At 42.9% G+C, this 16360-nt stretch overlaps 1 pseudogene; it reads right to left on the bottom strand.

Moving 5' to 3' along the window:
• The window catches only part of LOC137341921 (breakpoint cluster region protein-like), a 743894-nt pseudogene that overhangs the window by 268737 nt on the left and 458797 nt on the right, over positions 1 to 16360 (bottom strand).

Below are 16360 nucleotides of genomic sequence, written 5' to 3'. Positions count from 1 at the left end.
CCCAGCAAAAGTCAGCACTTTCAAAGGGTGGAAGGGAGAGAAAACTGGAAATAAAGGAACATCTGCAATTCCCTTGAATACCCCAACTCATCCATACCATAGGTTTCCTGACATTTCTAAAAGGCATGGCAACACTGAAATAGGAACCTTTTCTCAAAGTACAAGAAACATAGGTAATGCTCAAGATGCCACCTTTATAAATCAGAGCACACCAACTGTGAAACCAAAGAATGGTGCTTTGAAACAACTCATTACAAAAAAAAATGTTGAACATCTGCAAGTCATTCCCAAGTTATAATTTTCTTTTCGTCTTCACAGTAACCAGGTGGAGGGCCAGACACACATACTAATGTATCCCTCTTCCCATACTCCCTTTAGATCTCCCAGCTATTTCCCCTATCCAGTGGAAGGGATAATGTGTAACAAAACACAGAGATGCAGTAACCCCACATAAAAGTTATACACATATAGAACTTTAATATTCTGGCAGGAATCCTTTTTCCTGAATACAATAAGATTTTTTAAAAAAATCAGATTTTAGTGTGTTTTGTTAAAAGCTTGGCAACCAAGAAAAATGGTCATAAGCATCATTTGTGTTAGAGATAGGATTTTGATGTTTATAGCACGACCGGCTGCATGTACAGATTATATGAATAAACCAAACTGTAAAGGAATGTCAAAAGTCTATCACCAAAGCCCAGAGTATCACACATGCAAACCTTACAGTCAGTACGCAGACGTATAAACATCGAACATATGTGATAAAAGATCATTTTTTAAGGTACAAATCAGTTTGGGTTCAACATATCCTCACTGGGTTCCATTTATATCTGATATATTAACTTTATTTAGCTTTGTGGCTGAAAGAGATAGCTGATGTTTTAAGAACAGTAGTAAACCGGTGTATACCTGAACCTTACAAAAGCAACTTTAATAAATACAGTCTAATTCAAAGTTTTTTAACACAAAAAATAAATCAAATTATCCAATAAAAAAAATTAACCGATTTAACATTCCATGTATACTGCAGTCCAAATCACCGTGTCATCTATTTATTAAAAGTATGTATACTGTGTATTGAAAACTGTCAAATAGAGGTCATGGTGTACCTTTTATAAGATAACAAGGGAGTAATTGCATCTTGTTACCGAAATTAAGTTACCAGAATGAGCTACAGATTTACTTATACTTGCGGGTTGACAGAGCAACTCACCTCGCCTTTCTTTACAGTCATAGATTGTCGCCTGGGAGTGATCTCTTCATTAATACTGGACAGGAAGTTCTGTGAAATACGGAGAGCATCTTGCAGCAAAGGATGATCTGGGTGATTGACCGGTGTGTGTTTTAACAAATCCTACAGGAACATGAGATAGTCATTCAGATTGCAGCTAGGAACAGGATCACAAAGCAGCAGCATCTCTGCTCACACATGAGCCAGTCCATTGAGAGCTGATGTTGATCTCACTAACATGACCGTAAGAATATTTCAAAATACTTCATTTAGCACTGTAACCTAGGCGGAGAATGGGGTCTAGGTGGCTGAAGGCACGGGTGCCAAAGGTGGGGCAAAGGGAGGGGGGATGCACAAGAAGCCAGTTACAGCAATGGAGAGTTCGAGGGGAGGGGTTGTATAGCTGGAGGATGTTACAGAGATAGGGAGAGGCGAGGCTATGAAGGGATTTAAACACAAGGATAAGAATTTTAAATTTGAGGTGTTGGGGGAAACCGGGAGCCAATGTAGATCAACAAGGACAAGGATGATGCATGAGCAGGACTTGATGCGAGATAGGATACAAGCAGCAGAGTTTTGGATGAACTGAAGTTTACAGAGGGTGGAGTGCGGGAGGTCGGCCAAGGGATCATTGGGGTAATCAAGTCTGGAGGTGACAAAGGCAAGGATGAGGGTTTCTTCAGCAGCTGGGCTGAGGTTGGGGCAGAGATGGACGTGTTATGGAGGTGGAAGTAGGCGACCTTGGTGATGGAGCGGATATGAGATTGGAAGCTCAGTTCAGCTCGGGCTCGAAAAGGATGCCATGGTTGTGAAGAGTTTGGTTCAGCCTGAGACAGTGGCTGGGAAGGAGGATGGAATCGGTGGTACAGATACAGAGTTTGTGGCAGAGGCCAAAGATGACAGCCTTGGTCTTCTCAATGTTTAACTCTAAGAAATTGAATGTCATTCAAGACTGGATGTTAGACAGCAGTCTGATAATAGAGAAAGTGGAGGGGTCGAGAGAGATGGTGAAGAGGTAGAGCTGCATGTCGTTAATTTACATGTGGAAACTGACTCCTGTTTGCAGAAAATGTTACTAAGAGACAGCATGTAGAGGAGGGGACCAAAGATAGATCCTTGGGAGCTCTGCATGTAACTGTGTGGGGACAGGAAGAGAAGCCAATGCTGGAGATGCTCTAGCTGAGATTGGATCGGTAAGAGTGGAACCAACAAGAGCAGTCCCACCAAGCTGGACAATGGAGCATGCATTGCATACATTAAAATTGTGTGGGTACAGACAACCACATTTTTAGATTTTGATTTCTGTAGCTCCAATAAGAGTTGTTGGGCAGTGCAAATAGGGACAATCAGCAAGTTGTGGAAAAACTAATGAATAAAATGAGGTCTATGTCAGATAGTATAGGGGTAGGGAGGTTCAGTCTAAAGTCCGTTCCCAGCTAATTTTGCAATACATTTATATAGATTCACAAATACATCGGTATCAGCATGGACCAATGCAGCTAGCTTCTGCTGGTGACAATTTTGAACTCTGACAGATACAGAAGCAATGTATTCCCTGCCTTCTCACACCACAGCCATCACTCCAAAGGTATCTGCATATTTGGATGTGTTATGTTAAATGCTACATATTTGTACACCCTTTGTTGCACATGAAGCTCGTTAAGCTTTGTTATACGGTAATAGGTTCATTGCACAGAACATCAAGCACACGTTACTGTGAGATAGTTAACATCTCAAATAACAGACATTATAAATTGATCATCATTGCCTAATCTAAACTTACTGTAAGAGTTCTGAAGGATTATTTTGACCTGGAAGAGGAAGTCTCCCTCTGCTTCACTCTTAACTTTTTAGCATTGATGTGAAACCAAAGTGATTTGCACCAATGCTAAAGCTGTAGCGTCAATGTACCTTTACTATAAGACCACATTCATATCATATCGTACTGGGTATAGCACAGGAGGAGGCCATTCAGCTAATCATGCCTGTGCCAGCTCTTTGAAAGAGCTATCCAATTAGTCCCATTCCCCTGCTCTTTCCCCATTGCCCAGTAATTTTTTCCCTTCAAGTATTTATCCAATTCCCTTTTGAAAGTTACTATTGAATCTGCTTCCACCACCCTTTCAGGGAGTGCATTCCAGATCGTAACAACTCGCTGCATAAAAAAATGCTTCCTCATGTCACCTCTGGTTCTTTTGCCGATCACCTTAAATCTGCATCCTCTGGTTACCGATCCTTCTGCCACTGGAAACAGTTTCTCCTTATTTACTCTGCCAAAACCCTTCATGATTTTGAACACCTTTATCAAATCTCCCCTTAACCTTCTTTGCTCTAAGAAGAACAACCCCAACTTCTCCAGTCTCTCCCATAACTGAAGTCCCTCATCCCTGGTACCATTCCAGTAAATCTCTTCTGCACCCTCTCTAAGGTCTTGACATCCTTCCTAAAGTGTGGTGTCCAGAATTGAACACAAAACTCCAGCTGAGGCCTAACCAGTTTTATAAAGGTTTAGCATAACTTCCTTGCTTTTGTACTCTGTGCCTCTATTAATAAAGACCAGGATCCCATATGCTTTTTTAATAGCCTTCTCAACTTGTCCTGCCACCTTCAAAGATTTGTGTATGTGCACCCCTAGGTCTCTCTGTTCCTGCACACCCTTTAAAATTGTACCATTTAGTTTATATTGTCTCTCCTCATTCTACCTACCACAATGTATCACTTCACACTTCTCAGCGTTAAATTTCACCAGTCTATGTTCTCCTGAAGTCAGCAGGAATGCCTTAGTCTATATACATAACATAAACCACACTATCCTCATCAACCCTCTCCGTTACTTCATCAAAGATCTCAATCAAGTCAGTGAAACACAATTTTTCTTTAACAAATCCGTGCTGATTTTCATTTATTAGCCCATACTTTTCATTTTGTCCCGGATTATTGTCTCTAAAAGTTTCCCTACCACCGACATTAGGCTGACAGGCCTGTAATTGCCGGGTTTATCCCTCTCTTTTGAACAGGGGTATAACATTTGCAATCCTCCAGTCCTCCGGCACCATCCCCATATCTAAGGAGGATTGGAAGATTGTGGCCAGAGCCTCTGCAATTTCCACCCTTACTTCCCTCAGTAACCTAGGATGCTTCCCATCTGGACCGGGAGACTTTTCTACTTTGAGTACTGCCAATCTTTACCTCCTCTTTATCTATTTTTATCCTATTCAATATCGCTACTTATCACTATTACCTCCTCCTTTACTGCTACAATGACATCATCCTCTTCTCTAGTGAAGATCGATGTGAAGTATTCCTTTAGTGCCTCAGCCGTGCCCTCTGCCTCCACAAGAAGATCTCCTTTTTTGTCCCTAATTGGCCCCACGCTTCCTTTTATTATTTATATGTCTATAAAAGACTCTTGGGTTCCCTTTTGTGTTAACCGCTAATCTATTCTCATACTCTCACTTTGCCCCTCTTATTCCCTTTTTTAGATCTCCTCTGTATTTTCTGTATTCAGTCTGGTTCTCTGCTTATTATGAACCTAACATTTGTCATAAGCCTCCTTTTTCTGTTTCATTTTAATCTTTATACCTTTAGTCATCCAGGGAGCTCCAGCTTTGGATATACTTCCTTTCCTCCTCATAGGAATATGTCTACTCTGTACCCGAACTATCTCCTCCTTGAAGGCCTCCTATTGTACAATTATTGTTTTGCCACCAATTTTTGATTCCAATGCATCTGGGCAAGATTCATTTTTAACTCACTGAAATTAGCCCTCCTCCAGTTAAGCATTTTCTCATTTGATTGTTCCTTGTCCTTTTCCATAACTATTCTAAACCTAATGATATTATGATCACTGTTCCCCAAATGCTCCCCCACTGAAACATGCTCCACCTGTCCCATCTCATTCCCCAGAACTAGATCCAGCACTGCTTCCTTCCTGGTTGGGCTGGAAACACACTGTTCCAGAAAGTTCTCAAACACATTTCAGGAATTCCTCCCCCTCTTTGCCCTTTACACTGTTACTGTCCCAGACTATATTGAGATAATTGAAGTCCCCCATTTTCACTACTCTTATAGTTCTTGCATCTTTCTGTAATTTGCCTTCAGATTTGCTCCCCATCTCCGTCCCACTATTTGGTGGCCTATAGTATACACTCAGTAGTGTAATATCTCCTCTATTGTTATTAATTCTAACCAAATAGATTCTGTCTTTGACCCCTCAACTTCATCATCCCTTTCCAGTGCTATAATAGTTTCTTTGATCCACACTGCCACCCCCCTTCCTTTCTTTCCTTCCCTATCTTTCCTGAATACCTTGTAGCAGGAATATTAAATACCCAATCCTCCCCTTGTTTGAGTCTGTTATTGCCATTATATCATAGTCCCATTTGGCGATTTGAGCCTCCAGCTCATCAACCTTATTTACCACGCTACATGCATTTATGTACATGCTCTCCAATCTCATTTTAGACTGCCCCGCATTTGCTCCCCTGTCTGATCCCTCCTATTTCCGAACTGTCCTTTACTCTAGTGCTACTTGTCCCTCTCAGTCCTCTGTGCATCTTATTTCTCCTCTCTAATGTTTCATCCTGGTGCCCATCCCCCTGCCAAATTAGTTTAAATCCTCCCCCACAGCACTAGTCCCAGCTCTGTTGAGGTACAACCTGTCCATCTTGAACAGATCCCTCCTGCCCCAGAACTGGTCCCAATGCCCCAGGGATCTGAAGCCCTCTCTCCTGCACTAATGCTCCAGCCACACATTAACCTGTTTTATCCTACTATTCCTATACTCACTAGCACGCGGCACTGGTAGCAACCCAGAGATTACTACCTTTGAGGTCCCGCTTTTTAACTTCCTCCCTCGCTCCTGAAACTCTGCCTGAAGGACCTCGACCCTTTTCCTTCCTATGGTTCCAACATGGACCATGACTTCTGGCTGTTCCCCTTCCCACCCCTCAAAATGTTCTGCCCCCTCTCAGTGATGTCATTTACCTCGGCACCAGGGAGGCAACACACCATGCACGACTCACGTCGCAGGTTGCAGAATCACCAGTCTATCCCCCTATCGAATAACAACTGCATTTCTTTTCCCCCTCTGTGCAGCCGGGTCTCCCGCAGTGCCGTGGATTTGCTCCTGACTGCACGAGGTGTCAATCCCCTCACTGGTATTCAACACTGAATACTGGTTTGAGAGTGCCACACTCCCAGAGGACTCCTGCAATGCCTGCCTGTTCCTCCAAGTCTGTCTGGTGGTTGCCCACTCCCTCTCCGCTTGAACTCTCTGTAGCTGCAGGGTGACCACCTCCTGAAACATGCTATCCACAAAACTCTCAGCTTTGCATATCCACTGTAGTGACGCCAGCCACCTCTCAAGTTCAGAAGCTCTGAGCTCGAGCAATTGGTGGCACTTCCTGTACATGTGGTTTTCCAGGACACACAAAGTGTTCTGGAGTTCCCACGTTCCACATGATGTGCACGCGATGGGCCCCTGCTGTCCTGCCATGTTAACTACAGTTATTAAAACTGCTTGTTTAGCTTTAAGGCACTTTACTGTTTATCTGACACTAAAACACTAACCACTAAAAAAACACTAACCAACCACTAAAAAACTAACCAGTAAGAACAATAACTACTAAAAACACTATTGGAGAGCTATTTTTAACCTTTTAATTTTCTCCAATCTGCAGGTAACCATTTGTTTCCAGCACAGAGGAAATGCTGAAACAAATTATATCTAGCGAAGATCAAACTGCTGACTTCTTTTCCTCAAACCTTTATAATATAGACAATGGAATGCAAAAAGGGAAGGAATATATCATTGCCCAGGGAAGGATAATGTGCACATGACTCATGGTGCAATAGTTTCCAACAGAAAACTGAAACAACATTGTAAATCCCAGCATTTGCCAGTCTCACTCTTTCTCTCCTTCTGACTTTACAATATGATAGAAAGAAAGACAGAAAGAAAGCAGACAGAAAGACAAGACAGAAAGAAAGCAGACAGAAAGAAAGCAGACAGAAAGAAAGCAGACAGAAAGAAAGCAGGCAGAAAGAAAGCAGGCAGAAAGAAAGCAGGCAGAAAGAAAGCAGGCAGAAAGAAAGCAGGCAGAAAGAAAGCAGGCAGAAAGAAAGCAGACAGAAAGAAAGCAGACAGAAAGAAAGCAGACAGAAAGAAAGCAGACAGACACAGACAGACAGACACAGACAGACAGACACAGACAGGCAGGCACAGACAGACAGGCAGGCACAGACAGACAGGCAGGCACAGACAGACACAGACAGGCACAGACAGACACAGACAGGCACAGACAGACAGACAGGCACAGACAGACAGACAGGCACAGACAGACAGACAGGCACAGACAGACAGACAGGCACAGACAGACAGACAGGCACAGACAGACAGGCACAGACAGACAGGCACAGACAGACAGGCACAGACAGACAGGCACAGACAGACAGGCACAGACAGACAGGCACAGACAGACAGGCACAGACAGACAGGCACAGACAGACAGGCACAGACAGACAGGCACAGAAAGACAGGCACAGAAAGACAGGCACAGAAAGACAGGCACAGAAAGACAGGCACAGAAAGACAGGCACAGAAAGACAGGCACAGAAAGACAGGCACAGAAAGACAGACTTGCATTTCTATAGCGCCTTTCACAACCTCAGGGCGTCCCAAAGTGCTTTACAGTCAATTAAGTACTTTTGAAGTGTAACCACTGTTGTAATGTAGGAAACACGACAGCCAATTTGTGCCCAGCAAGATCCCACAAACAGCAATGAGATAAATGACCAGATAATCTGTTTTGGTGATGTTAGTTGAGGGATAAATATTGACCAGGGCATTGGCGAGAACTCCCCTGGTCTGCTTTGAAATAATGCCATGGGATCTTTTACGTCCACCTGAGGGCAATCGTGGCTTTGGTTCAACATCTCATCTGAAAGATGGCACCTCCGACAGTGCAGCACTCCCCTCACTACTGCACTGGAGGGTCAGCCTAGATTTTGTGCTCAAGTCTCTGGAGTGGGGCTTTATGTCACAACCTTCTGACATGAGGCGAGAATGCTGCCACTGAGCCACGCTGACACAGACAGATTAGGACCAGGTAAAAAAATAAGTTGGCTTGGAGGAATAGTGCTGTCTGCTGATTGAGGTATAACATGTGCCTGATGTTCAATGTAATGACACTATTACCATAAACAAAGCTCAACAAGCTTCACGTACACAGGCTGAACACTCGTTTATCTCCTCATTAAATACCAAAAGATAAAGGGTTTTTCTAATCCTGAAATAAATTTTAATGGCACTGTTTACATATAAAATTAAGTAGAAATACACAGCTTGGGACTGCTTCACATCCACAAGTAGCACCACATCAGCACATTTTTTAAAGCTTGCTTTGGATAAAGGTAAAGGAAATGAGATTTTAAAACTGAAAAGACAATTCATGAAAACAGGAAACAAATACAATGGAGGCCAAATGGCCACTTTCACTGGGAAGAAAGAGGAAGAATACTAACTTCTTATACCAGACTACCAGGAGTGTTCACTCGGAATAATATGTGAATATATTAAAAGTTGCAAGATATTTATCTTGTTTTGAAAATTTCAATTGATCCAGCATCCACAGCCTTTTGGGGGATAGAATTCTAGATTTCCACTACCCTGTGTGAAAAAGCGCTTCCTGATTTTGCTCCTGAATGGCCTAGCTCTAATTTTAAGATTCCCCCACCAGAGGAAATAGTTTCTCTGTATCTACCCTATCGAATCCTTTTAACATTTTAAACATCTCGATCAGCTCACCCATCAATCTTCTAAACTCAAGGGAATACAAACCAGGTTTATGTGACCTGTCCTCATAATTTAACCCTTTTAGCCCCGGTATCATTCTGGTGAACCTGCGCTGTACCCCCTCCAAGGCCAATATATCCTTCCTGAGGGGCAGTGCCAAAACTGAACACAGTATCTCCAGATGGGGTCTGACCAAGGCTCTGTACAACGGAAGTATCACTTCCTCCCCTTTATTATTATTAATAACTAATTAATTATAATGTGGAGATGCCGGTGATGGACTGGGGTTGACAATTGTAAACAATTTTACAACACCAAGTTATAGTCCAGCAATTTTATTTTAAATTCACAAGCTTTCGGAGGCTTCCTCCTTCGTCAGGTAAATGTTCAGGAGCTCCTTGAAGCCTACGCATTTATACATCACAGAACAATACATGGTGTTTACAGACTGCCCCTGCAACTGCCCGTTGCCAAGGCAATCACCGTGTTCAGACAGAGAGGTGTCACCTGCAGAACCCCCGAATACACATTCAACAAAAAAACAAACAGGAAAAAAAAACAGAGAGAGGCAGAAACATCCGGAAGGCAGAGAAAGCCAGCAAATGACCCATTAGATTAAAAACAGATAACATTTGTTCGCTGGTGGGGTAACGTGTAGCGTGACATGAACCCAAGATCCCGGTTGAGGCCGTCCTCATGGGTGCGGAACTTGGCTATCAATTTCTGCTCGACGATTTTGCGTTGTCGTGTGTCTCGAAGGCCGCCTTGGAGTACGCTTGAAAGCTAGGTTCTCTTGAACTATAGTTCGCAGCAAATTACCTAGCTTTCAAGAGAACAGCGTCCACGACACCACACAACCCTGCCACGGTAACCTCTGCAAGACATGCCAGATCATCGACACAGATACCACCATCACACGAGAGGACACCACCCACCAGGTGCATGGTTCATACTCCTGTGACTCGGCCAACGTTGTCTACCTCATACGTTGCAGGAAAGGATGCCCCGGAGCATGGTACATTGGCGAGACCATGCAGACGCTGCGACAACGGATGAACGGACACCGCGCAACAATCGCCAAACAGGAGGGTTCCCTCCCAGTCGGGGAACACTTCAGCAGTCATGGACATTCATCCACCGACCTTCGGGTAAGCGTACTCCAAGGCGGCCTTCGAGACACACGACAACGCAAAATCGTCGAGCAGAAATTGATAGCCAAGTTCCGCACCCATGAGGACGGCCTCAACCGGGATCTTGGGTTCATGTCACGCTACACGTTACCCCACCAGCGAACAAATGTTATCTGTTTTTAATATAATGGGTCATTTGCTGGCTTTCTCTGCCTTCCGGATGTTTCTGCCTCTCTCTGTTTTTTTTTCCTGTTTGTTTTTTTGTTGAATGTGTATTCGGGGGTTCTGCAGGTGACACCTCTCTGTCTGAACACGGTGATTGCCTTGGCAACGGGCAGTTGCAGGGGCAGTCTGTAAACACCATGTATTGTTCTGTGATGTATAAATGCGTAGGCTTCAAGGAGCTCCTGAACATTTACCTGACGAAGGAGGAAGCCTCCGAAAGCTTGTGAATTTAAAATAAAATTGCTGGACTATAACTTGGTGTTGTAAAATTGTTTATAATTAATTATAGACAAAGATCCAGAACTCTGACGAAGAATGCTTTCAAAAGTTCTATTTTACTCGCAATGCATTCTTCTGTACGAGTTCTTACTATCCACTGGCATCGGCCTATCATAACCCCATGTACAGTCGTGGTGCCTGATCATTACATATACATTTGTTCAAAATTGTTTCAGTTCACAGTAGTAGTCTTGCTATAATGGATATCATTGACTGAAAATGAAGAGCACTGGAAATGACCTGAAGTAATGTCATGGATTGATATATTAGCAATTTACTGCAATGCACTGCTGCACTTACATGGAGAACAAGTGTGCTTCGGGTGACCCGGTCAACGGGTTTATATAGGAGAGCTGGAGAAAGAAAGAACAACAGTGAAATAAGCAAAATATTCAACATGGATAACACTTCAGAAAAAAAGATAAACATTCTTAAAATACCATTTCTTAGATCTATTTTACTCAGCACTTTGTTTATTTTTCAATATTTAGTTTTGCAATTTTCTCCCTTCCTGTTGCTGGGGTATTATTCCACAGGCACTCGTAACCCTCTGGTACTTTATCCAAGTGGTCATTCTCCATGCATGAGCCTAAACAATGAGTGTCGGCAGGTTATCTGACTATGGAGGGCATCACAGACAAACCCATTGCTGTTCTCGCCCAGTGGCCACATATACACACTTTCCAACAATGAACAGTGATCAAAAGCAGAAAAACTGGCAAACTGCAGGACAAACAGTCTGAAGTATGTGAAAGTGTAAAAGGGATGATAGTAACACAGATCGTGAACACACCCAGTGACTGGTACTATAGTATTTTAATTTATTTTCCATACTGGGATATGAGAAATGTATATTGTTGAGCAGGAAGTTATCCACTGTGTTTATTTTCTTATCTGACTCATTTTTGTAGCTCACTATTTGAGGGTTAGAGGATGAGGGAATCAAGTAGGACAGCACCTCTAACTGTTGGTTTCAAGATACTCCCAACGACAAGAATCAAATTGAAAAAACATTACTTTCAAGTTAGTTATCCACTTGTTTTTCTTAGAAAATTTGGAATGCCCTACCTTCCAGAGAGTTCTTCATGTTTTGATCTTTTGAGTCTTTCATACTCCTGACCTTTAAATTCTGAAATAAAAATAAGGACATGTTTTTAACAGTTAGATGGAAAAGCACCAGAAGATTAGCAGAGAGTTGATGTTACAGGAAAGATGGCAACCACAACTTGAAAACTTAACAGCCATGGCAATTTCAAAAAGGATGAAATAAACAACACCACACAATTTAAATTCCGAGTTGATCTCTCAAGGCATTGCTCACAAAGGGAGAGACACGAAGATACACTTCCAAAACTCATCACAGAATAGCATATTTACTGTTTGCCAGCCTACAGCAGGTAATATTTGTGTCACATAAGTATCAGGCAATAACCATCTCAAACAATCTCCCATCTCCCCATGTCCTTCAATGGCTCTACCACTGCCAAGTTCGCCACGATCAACATCGAGGGTCAACACTGACCAGAAGCTGAAATGTACCAGCCATATCAACAACACGGCTGCAAGAGCAGAGCAGAATTTGGTTGCCAACTCTGGTTGGACTATTCTGGGTGGTTTCAACAAATTACCTTTTGCCTCCAACTGTCCCGCCCCCACACTCCTGCCGTTGGTTGCCCGATACGTCCATCTCTCTGCCTTCCCACACCAATTGCAAAATGAACAGACTCTTTGTTCCCCAATGGATGATTCTTGACTATCAGTCAAACAGCCTTTTTTCCCCATCTCCAATATTTTTCTAATGAACAACCAAAGTGTTCAAGGAAAATGACAAAAGAAACCTGGTTGCCTTCAGCAGTGTCAGGGAGATTAATCTTCAATTCCTGGAGGCTCCAGAATAATCCTAGAGGTTTGGCAACCTTAGGGCAGAGGCCAAGTACTTTGACAGATGGCTCACTTCCTCACCCCTCAAAGCCTATCCACCATTCCACATGGCTCGTCAGGAGTGTGATGGAATACTCACTACTCACCTGGATGGGTGCAGCCTGGAAACTCGACACTATCCAGGACAAAACCGTTTTCTTCACTGGTGCCTCAGATTCAATATCCACCTCCCTCCATCACTCGCATAGTGTGACTGTAGCATATTCTATCTACATAATGCACCATAGCAACTCACCAAGGTTACTTTGACAACACCTCATTCCCCTGCAACCTCTATTATTGAGAAGCACAACAGGAGCAATGCCACGGAAACACCATCACCTCCAAGTCACAAACAATCCTGACTTGGACATATATTGCCATTTGTTTATCATTGTTGGGTCCAAATACTGGAATTCCACACCATTGTGGGAGCACCATCACCATAAGGAATGCAGTGGTTCAAGGAGAAGATCCAACGTCACCCTTCTAGGGATGGGCAATAAATGCGGCCTTACCAGTGTCACCCACATCCTCGAGAACAAAAAATAAAGTTACAAGCCAGAGGGAATGGGTGAGGCAGAGACTATTGTATCTTTTCAGTAAAAAGTGGATAAATATTTGGATGATGGGCAGAGAGCAGGGATTAATTTTGGATTGCTTTAACAAAGAGCTGGCATTGAGGCAATGGGCTGAATGGCCTTATTCAGTGCTAGAAACTTCGATAATTGTATAGGTTCTCCCTTCATAATGATGCCAGACCAATGGTTCCTCCATGCTGCCCAGTACCATTCCCCAATTCTACCAAAGCCCAGTACCATTCCCAGCACTACCAAAGCCCAGTACCATTCCCAGCACTACCAAAGCCCAGTACCATTCCCCAATTCTACCAAAGCCCAGTACCATTCCCAGTACTACCAAAGCCCAGTACCATTCCCAGCACTACCAAAGCCCAGTACCATTCCCAGTACTACCAGAGCCCAGTACCATCCCCCAGTGCTACCAGAGCCCAGTACCATCCCCCAGTGCTACCAAAGCCCAGTATCATTCCCCAATTCTACCAAGCCCAGTACTATTCCCAGTGCGACCAAAGCCCAGGTCCATTCCCAAGTACTACCAAAGCCCAGTACCATCCCCCAGTACTACCAAGCCCAGTACCATTCCCCAATTCTACCAAGCCCAGTACCATTCTCAGTGTTACCAAAGCAGAGTACTATTTGCATTTTATTTTAAATTCATTAATGTTGTATTGGGCCTATCCTGCTACCTCCTCTCCCAGGGCTGCTGCCTTTTTCAAGCCAGGCCTGCTGCATCCCTGTTCTCATCCTGTGGCCCCCTGCTCTCATGTCTGCATTTTTCCCTGTCCCTGGCTCTTGGCCTCCCACCTCTGCACTTGCTCTGCATTGGTTGGACTTAAAACATAGGAACATAAGAAATGGGAGAAGGAGTAGGCCGTATGGCCCCTTGAGCCTGATCCGCCATTCAATAACATCACGGCTGATTTTCCACCTCAATTCCACTTTCCTACCCAATCCCCATATCCCTTGATTTCCCTAGAGTCCAAAAATCTATCGATCTCAGCCTTGAATATACTCAACAACTGAGCATCCACAGTCTTCTGGGGTAGAGAATTCCAAAGATTCACAACCCTAAGAGTACTAAATGTCCGACCCCTTATCCTGAGACTATGCCCCCTTGTTCTAGACTCCACAGCCAGGGGAAATATCCTCTCAGCATCTACCCTGTCAAGCCCTTTTAGAATCTTATATGTTTCAATGAGATCACCTCTCATTCTTCTAAACTCAATCTCTCCTCATAGGACAACCCTCCCATCCCAGGAATCAATCTAATGAACCTTTATTGCACCGCCTCTAAGGTAAGTATATCCTTCCTTAGGTAGGAAACCAAAATTGCACCAAAATCCAAGTGTGGTCTCACCAAAGCCCTATACAATTGCAGCAAAACTTCCTTACTCTTGTATTCTAATCCCCTTGCAATAAAGGCCAACATACTATTTGCCTTCCGAATTACTTGCTGTACCTGCATGTTAACTTTCTGTGTTTCTTGTACAAGAACACCCAAATCTCACTGAACACCAACATTTAATAGTTTCTCACCATTTAAAAAAGTCTTTTTTTCTATTCTTCTTACCAAAGTGAATAACCTCACATTTCCCTACATTATATTCCATCTGCCATCTTTTTGCCCACTCACTTCACCTGTCTATATCCCTTTGCAGATTCTTTACGTCCTCCTCACAGCTTACTTTCCCACCTAGCTTTGTATTGTCAGCAAACTTGGATACATTACACTCGGTCCCTTCACCAAATCATTAATATAGATTGTAAATAGCTGAGGCCCAAGCACCGATCCCTGTGGCACCCCACTAGTTACAGCCTGCCAACCTGAAAATAACACGTTTATTCCTACTCTCTGTTTTCTGAACCAATTCTCAATCCATGCTAATATATTACCCTCAATCCATGAGCCCTTATCTTGTGTAACAACCTTTTATGTGGCACTTTATTGAATGCCTTTTGAAAATCCAAATTTACTACATCTACTGGTTCCCCTTTATCTACCCTGCTAGTTACACCCTCTAAAAACTCTATTAGATTTGTCAAACATGATTTCCCTTTCATAAAACCATGTTAACTCTCCCTAATCATATTATGATTTTCTAAGTGCCCTGTTACTACATTCTTAATAATAGATTCTAGCATTTTCTCTACTACTGATGTCACGCTAACTGGCCTGTAGTTCCGTGTTTTCTCTCTCCCTCTTTTCTTGAATAGCGGGGTTACATTTGCTACTTTCTGGGGACCATTCTAGGATTTAGGGAATTCTGGAAGATCAAAACCAATGGATCCACTATCTCTGCAGCCACCTCTTTTAGAACCCTCAGACGTAGGCCATCAGGCCCAAGGGATCTTGAGTGTCAAGTCTTTCAACTTCATCCTTAGCTATTTAATTCATGGAGTATGTGCATTGCCTATTTTTCATTCCTATATGCAGTAATCTACATCTGTTCACATTAAACTCCATCTGTTGTTGTTCTGTCCACTTACATATTTTGTCCAATTCATTCTGTAATTTCTGAGATGCTTCCTCTGAAAACACTGCCCTTTCTAGTTTGCTATCCTGCCCAATTTGCAATGAGTTTCTGAATTCAAGTCATTGTTAAAATTAGAAGCAGTACTAGTCCCAACTCTGATTTCTGGGGCACCCCACTCAGTAAACTCCCCCTCCCCAATCTGACTTACCTTCAACAAGTACACCGACTGTTTTCTTGTGCATTCCAATGATGGGGCATAATCACTCCAACTTTATCAAATGCTGATATAGAATTTATGACATGAAAATAACAGCAAGTATATATAAAGGACTAATCTTGGTTCTCCTCCATCTCAGTCACCCCCTCCTCTCACAAAGGCACTGTCTCAAGCGGAGGTATAGTTCATGCACCCTGGCACCCCTCACTCAAGTGGCCATTTCTGTTTTGTGTGCTGTTACTGGCCTAAATTGTAATTAATATTTGTCTAATAATTATTTGAAAATGATACCTCTGATATTTCAGAAAACTGTGTGTTGGCTTGACAGCACTTCTCTGCTGTCTCTACGGCGACTTCATAGTTATCCACAAAGGCTCTGTACACCCCAAGCTGGCTGGCCTGGAAAAAAAAATCACAATAAATTAACAAACACATAAGTTGCTCACAATTTTAAAAAGTTCTATTTACCAGTTGGAATGAAAGAATGTGCACTTATTTAGGACATCTC

Source organism: Heptranchias perlo, chromosome 25 (genome assembly GCF_035084215.1).
Source record: "Heptranchias perlo isolate sHepPer1 chromosome 25, sHepPer1.hap1, whole genome shotgun sequence".
Taxonomy (NCBI): Eukaryota; Metazoa; Chordata; class Chondrichthyes; order Hexanchiformes; family Hexanchidae; genus Heptranchias; species Heptranchias perlo.
This window is presented reverse-complemented; position numbering and strand designations above follow the sequence as displayed.